Genomic DNA, 6,374 nt, shown 5'->3' with positions numbered 1-6,374 from the left:
ATCTCTAAACCTCCACATCCTGAATCACATTACCCAACCATAGCAGTAGCTGGAATATCTATGGAATTGAGGGAAGCATGCCTGAAAGATTGATGGTCACATCTTTTGCCTTTTATCGCTCCATTGATTTTAAATCAAATTGAATAGTGATCCAGACTGTGGGGTATATGTCTGAGTTCGGGGGAGAGCAGGATGAATGGGCCAAGAATATAATGATGGAGAGAGGAGAATGAGGTGCCTGGGTGAAATGATGGACAAGTAGGGCCGATCAGTATGCCAATGAACTAATTTCAGCTTCTTGCACACACACTCACTTCACCCTTCACACCCACTCTTGCCTGTTTTACTCCCTCACAACCCCTGTGGGGCTCATGAGCCAAAATTTAAAAACCTGCTCAGTAATAGAAGCCAACATATCCTGAGTGGCTACTAGATGTCAGTCCGTATACCACACTCTTTACATATATTATCACATTTAATCCTCACCACAGATTGTAGCCTAATTTGACATGAAGGAACTGGGGCAGACAGCTGATAAAGAACAGCCTGAGTTCCACAGCTCCTAACATGAGAGGTACCAAACCCAGCTAGTGGGACTCCAGGGATTAAGCTCCTGACCAATACACTACTATACTTCTTTCACATTCTGTGACAATATTCAGATTACTCTGAAACTGGGGTCCCTCATCCTCAAAGCTGTACTTTCATTGGCTGTTCTGCTTTACAAGACTTTACTATTATTACAAGACTATTAGGCTTATAATGTTCTTCAGACATAAGCCTTGAAAATATTTCCACCAGTGAAATTATTTCATGCATTTGCACTGACAAAAATGTATATTTCTTTTTGCTTTCATTATCAGATGCAGCTTAGGATAAAACTAAAGATAAGTGTCTTTACAGTAAAATGAAACCACATCAAAATAACACAACTACAGAAGTTGTTATTTAATTTTCAAGAAGCAAATATTCTCATTATTCTAAGTGACATGATTCCGGGATTGGACACAAAGGTAAAAGAAACCTAAAGCCTGTTAACTTTAATTGATGGAGCTGCCTTTTACTCATGCTTATAGCATTATTACTCACCAAAGATTCTATGGCCAAGTGAAAGATCCTGAACACCGGTGACATTTTTTGCTCATTTACTTATGAACTCTCTTCTGATGCCAGCAACATCGGACTCCCACTGTAGAGAAAAGGAAGTTGGTAAGATAGTACCACTGAAGAAGATGTTGAAATGAGTTGAGTATATTTTTAACAGCTTCTACATCTATAACTGACTTCTTTCACCACTTCTGATCACAGATTTGTCAAAGAAACTACAACCAGAATTGATCAAAACTAATGAGTTTTAGTAATTCCCCTTGAATTAGGAGTAGAAAATGGTCTCAGAGATACAAATCTGCGAAAGCATTCCTGATTTTCAGATATAACCAAACTGTGCCATGGGATTTAATTCAGTTAAAAATTTTTCACCCAAAGTTGTCTCACTAGAGGTGAATACATTATCCAATTGGTCTCATTGCCTCAAAAGTCTGGTATTGTGAAATATTTCTTCAGTGATCAGTATTGCCATTGGTCGCTGACAAACTTCTATTAAATTCCCAGCATTTAAGAATATGTATATCATTGGGGCACCTGGGTGGCTCAGTCAATTAAGCAGCTGACTCTTGGTTTTGGCTCAGGTCATGATCTCAGGGTCCTGGGATCCAGGCCTGCCTCAGGCTCCATGCTCAGTGGAGAGTCCATGTGATATCCTCTGCCCCTCCCCCTGCTCACACACACACTCTCTTTCTCTCTTTCTCTCTCAAATAAATAAATAAATCTTTAAAAAAAAATAAGAATATGTATACCATCATCATATACAAGCATTTCCAATGATAGTGCTGTGTAATATCTCATGATATATATATTTTAAAATTCTGACAAAGTTGAAGTATAACTGCAAAGCAATTTTCAATACTGAGGAATTATAGTAAAATTAGAGTTCTTTAAGAAAATTTTCTAATTTCATAAATCTTTTAATTTGCATTATTATTATGGAAATTAAAAATTTACCAAGTATTTTCTTTAGCTTGTGTCATAGTGCCTTGTGTAAATATCACCCCAAAAAAATCCATATTCTATTTTTCTCATTTCAAAGACAAATATATTTTAATACAAAACTAGATTTTAAAAATAGTTTTATGCTAGAATGCTAGCATATAAATATACTAGAAAGAATATCAGTCAAAAACTAATGAATACAATTCCCATGGCAATAAAGTGTCAAGAAACTGGTACTGTTGATAAATGCTTATGAAAGGGGAGCTCTCTTTTTTTTTCTAAAGCCAATAAAAGAGGTTTATTCACAAAAGAATATAGTTTTCACTGAGGACTCAAAGATTATATTATTTTGTTTCTTATTTATCAAGCAAGAATCAAAGATTTCAGAGTATATACAAAACAAGTGAAAGTTTAAAATTGAGAAAAATCACAGGAAAAGGAACTGGGGCAATCGGAATTAATTAACCAAGTACCTAGTAGTAACTGTGGGCCTAATTGTGACCAACACGGAAACACTGGTTATTGAAGAACTTCCATAGCAACCATGAGGAAAACAATCATGCTGTCTCTCCATTTGTGAAAACAAAGAATGGGATCTGGTCATCTGTGAGGCCTATCATTTGGGAAGGTTGATCTAAAAAATTTGAAGAGAAAAAGACCTTAAATTCTTGGCAAAAACTCTGAAATGAAAACTCAGTAAAATTTGACAGCCCTCAAAAAGTTAATTTTAGCAGAAACTGAAAATAATCCTGAAGAGAAATGTGCATTTAAAATAAGCTGTGATCACAAAAAAGCTCTCCGATGACCTCAGATTTTTAATAAATATGGGAAAATGTTAAAGACAAAAGCAACAATAATGAAATAACTAGAAAAAAGGAAAAACTATTGGTTACTATTTCTGTGTGGTGGTGGTGTGTGTGAGAGTTGTCTGAGTTCATCTGATTGAATCTATGCTTCTTAGACCCTCCTTAAAGTTGTCTTGGCAATGGGACTCTTACTCATGCAGACAGGAGGAAAAAGATGAACAATAATGTGGGCTTCAGCAATGCAGGTTCTAGTTAATTCCATTATATCAGAAAGCTGGGGAAGAAGTTTGGGAGAGGTTTGTACAGTGGACAAAAGATGAGCTCAGGAATAACTTTTAATGGATACTAGATAAAAGGGAGTTCACTGAACCTAGGCCTTCAGAAACATCTCAAGTGATCTAAATCTGTTATATCTACTGTAGATATGGTGATGGTATCAGTAAACGAGATCTTCGTGTGTCTCTATTGCCTCTCCCTGTCCTCCCGACTTGCATTATTGTATGGGAAAGAACCTCAGGTCTGGGAAGTGTAGAGCTCATTTTCCTGACACCTTTGGATAACAAGCTTGAATTATTTGCCAGTGTGGCAGCTTGTTACCTTCATTTCTCTTTCTCTCCTTGTTACTACAAAGGAAGTTCAAAACCACCTAGAGGGATTTGGAGAAGTAGCCAGGGTCACAGGGAGCTTATAAGTGAGATCATGGAAATACTGTCAGTTATTTTTGAGAAATCTTGGCAAGTAAGAGAGGCCCTTGGAGGCTGCTCATTAGCAAATTTCAGTCCAATTTTACAAACTGGGGAGAAAAAAAGTAGATTTCACAAACCTAAGCCCTCACCAATGGCAACTATTCAGAGTCTAGAAGGGAATATGAAAAGTAAGGTAGATTGGAAGAATCTGGAAGAGAAAGAATCGTAATGAAAGAACAATCTGTGTCATACTCAACCCATTTCTTTGTTTTACTATGTCTGGTGAGTAAAGGAACTGTGGTAAATGGGTATCTTCAGCAAGGTTTTGATAAGGTTTCTCATTAGTTTTTTAGAAACAAGGCAGATTAATACACCTTTGTCCAGGACCATATAGAAGTACATTAAATAACTATATTCAATGGATTTTGATCTTAGGAGTGATATCACATTGTATAGAGATTTCTAGATGGGACTGCTAGCTCTCCATTCTCAGCAAAGACATACAGAGTAGTTTCATCAATTCAAGAATGGTCAGGAAAGACAGTAAATACATTAGAAGATCAAGATCTGAAAATACTATTAAAATTTACACTCATAAGTTAAATCCAATAAGATGAACTTTACACAAGAGTGCAAAAAAACTCTAGTCCAAAAAAAAATCATCACATTACTTAGATGGATAAGACATGATTTAGCATTAGCACATGTGAGTAATAACCAAATAATTTTCATTAAGAGTAAGAATTATATGAATTATCAGGGCTATTTTTAACCAAATATAACTTTAGAAACTTTAGAGAGCAATAATGTTTAAAGCACATCGCTCTTCGTACTATCTGGAGAGACATACTTGGATGGCAACAGATGAGAAAGTGTCCAAAGGAGAACCACCAAATAATAAAGGTTAAAAAATTATGAAAGAAAAATATACTTGAATTTGGGCTGTTTACCCCAGAGGAGACTCAGAAGACATTGAATTCATCTCCAAATATTCAAAGAATTATTACGTGGAACAAGATTTAGATTTTCTGCCACAAATGATAACTGAGATCAGTAGGTAGAAGCAACAGAGTAGATTTTATGCCGTACAAGGGAAATTATCCCAATAGAGGTCAAAAAAGGAAAGTGATTGCTCAGAGAGGTAATGTTCTCTGTCACCAAAAGTGTTCAATCACAGACTAAGTAACAGTTTGGCAAAGATGTTGTCGAAAGGATTCAGTTCTGCAAGGGATAATGGTCAAATCTGACTCATCATTGGAATCATCACAGGACTATAAAAAAATGACAGAGTCTTGATTTTTACCCTCACCTATAGTTTCAGAATTTCCAGGGGGTGAGGGAGTTTACATTTTTAAAAAGCATCCTAGGTGACCCAGATGACGATTCAGGTTTGACACACACTAGATATCCCTAAGGTCTTTTCCCAGTCTGAGATTCTATGATCAAGGCAATCAAATTAGTTGGCTGCCATTAAAGCCTGTGGTAAAACAAAACAAAACAACAACGGAACCATTAATAAGAATGAAAATGGGGACATAAATGCTATCTTACAACTAGTTTTCTGACCTAAGGTTTATATAGTACACAGTAATGTTTCAAGAAAATTTTTCTCGGGGCGCCTGAGTGGCTCAGTTGGTTAGGCGACTGCCTTCGGCTCAGGTCATGATCCTGGAGTCCCTGAATCGAGTCCCGCATCAGGCTCCCTGCTCAGCGGGGGGTCTGCTTCTCCCTCTGACCCTCCCCCCTCTCATGCTCTCTGTCTCCCATTCTCTCTCTCAAATAAATAAATAAAATCTTTAAAAAAAAAGAAAATAAATATTTCAGGGTAGATATTTGTTGGGGAACATCACTGAGAAGACATGAGCTCCAGGCGACCTGTGAGCTGAACCCCAGCACTCTGAGACTCCTCACCCCATCTCCTGTCCTTGGATTGTGGGGTCTGCTTGCCTTTCCCACTCCCAGAGGCTGCTGCAAGGACACAACCTTGAGAAAGTGTGTGGTCTTGAGAACACCTGCACAGGATACATGACTAAACCCAGTTAAGACCTCTTTATAAACATTTAGGATTTGGTGAGCGGGTGCAAAATCCATTCATCTTGCTGTCACCCAAGATAAGCCTCCTATGTAAGTTATTTTTGCTTATTGAAACCTCCACCTACCAGCCTGGGGTGGCTGGCCTCTTTCTTCAGTCTCTCCCTGCCCCCCACCTAAGGGGGCTGCTTTGAGATTGCACCAAGAAGCGCCCGAGAGGGTTGTAAACCAACAATACTAAAAAATGTGAACTTCGGTTTTTAAGTTTTAGTGGTGGCTATTCTTTATGTTATGTGAACATTTTTACCGTAGAACAATTTTTGTATTACGAAATCACTGACATTTAAAGAAAGAGGAGGGAAAAGAGGCTTTATTAAGTACCTACAGTATGGCAGGAACTTTATAAATAATCCCATTTAATATTTAAAACAAGTCTCTATAACAGGAAATTTCCTCATTTTACAAATGAAGAAACGGAGGCCCTGTCAGACTCCAGGATTTGGTTTCAAATTCAATCATAATATTATAGACTCCAATGAATCACATTTTATCTATCACAATGAGATTGCAAGTGTTGGTGGCATGTTCTCATCCATTGTAGATACTTGGTTAATTCCAGTCGTACTTAACTGTGCTGTTAACTTTAATTATATAAAATGTGAACTTGGGCAGCTATTAAATTCTTGTGTGTGAGTTTTCTTATACTAAAATATGGATGATAATAAATATATTCATTTATATAGACTTAATTATTGCAACCTTACGAAGTGTGTAGATTTATCATCATCTTTATTTTAGGATG

This window comes from Mirounga leonina, unplaced genomic scaffold, assembly GCF_011800145.1.
Source record: "Mirounga leonina isolate KUSES-001 unplaced genomic scaffold, KU_Mleo_1.0 Mir_128, whole genome shotgun sequence".
In the NCBI taxonomy this organism is placed as follows: Eukaryota; Metazoa; Chordata; class Mammalia; order Carnivora; family Phocidae; genus Mirounga; species Mirounga leonina.
The sequence above is the reverse complement of the archived record's forward strand: the minus strand, read 5'-3'. Positions refer to the sequence as shown.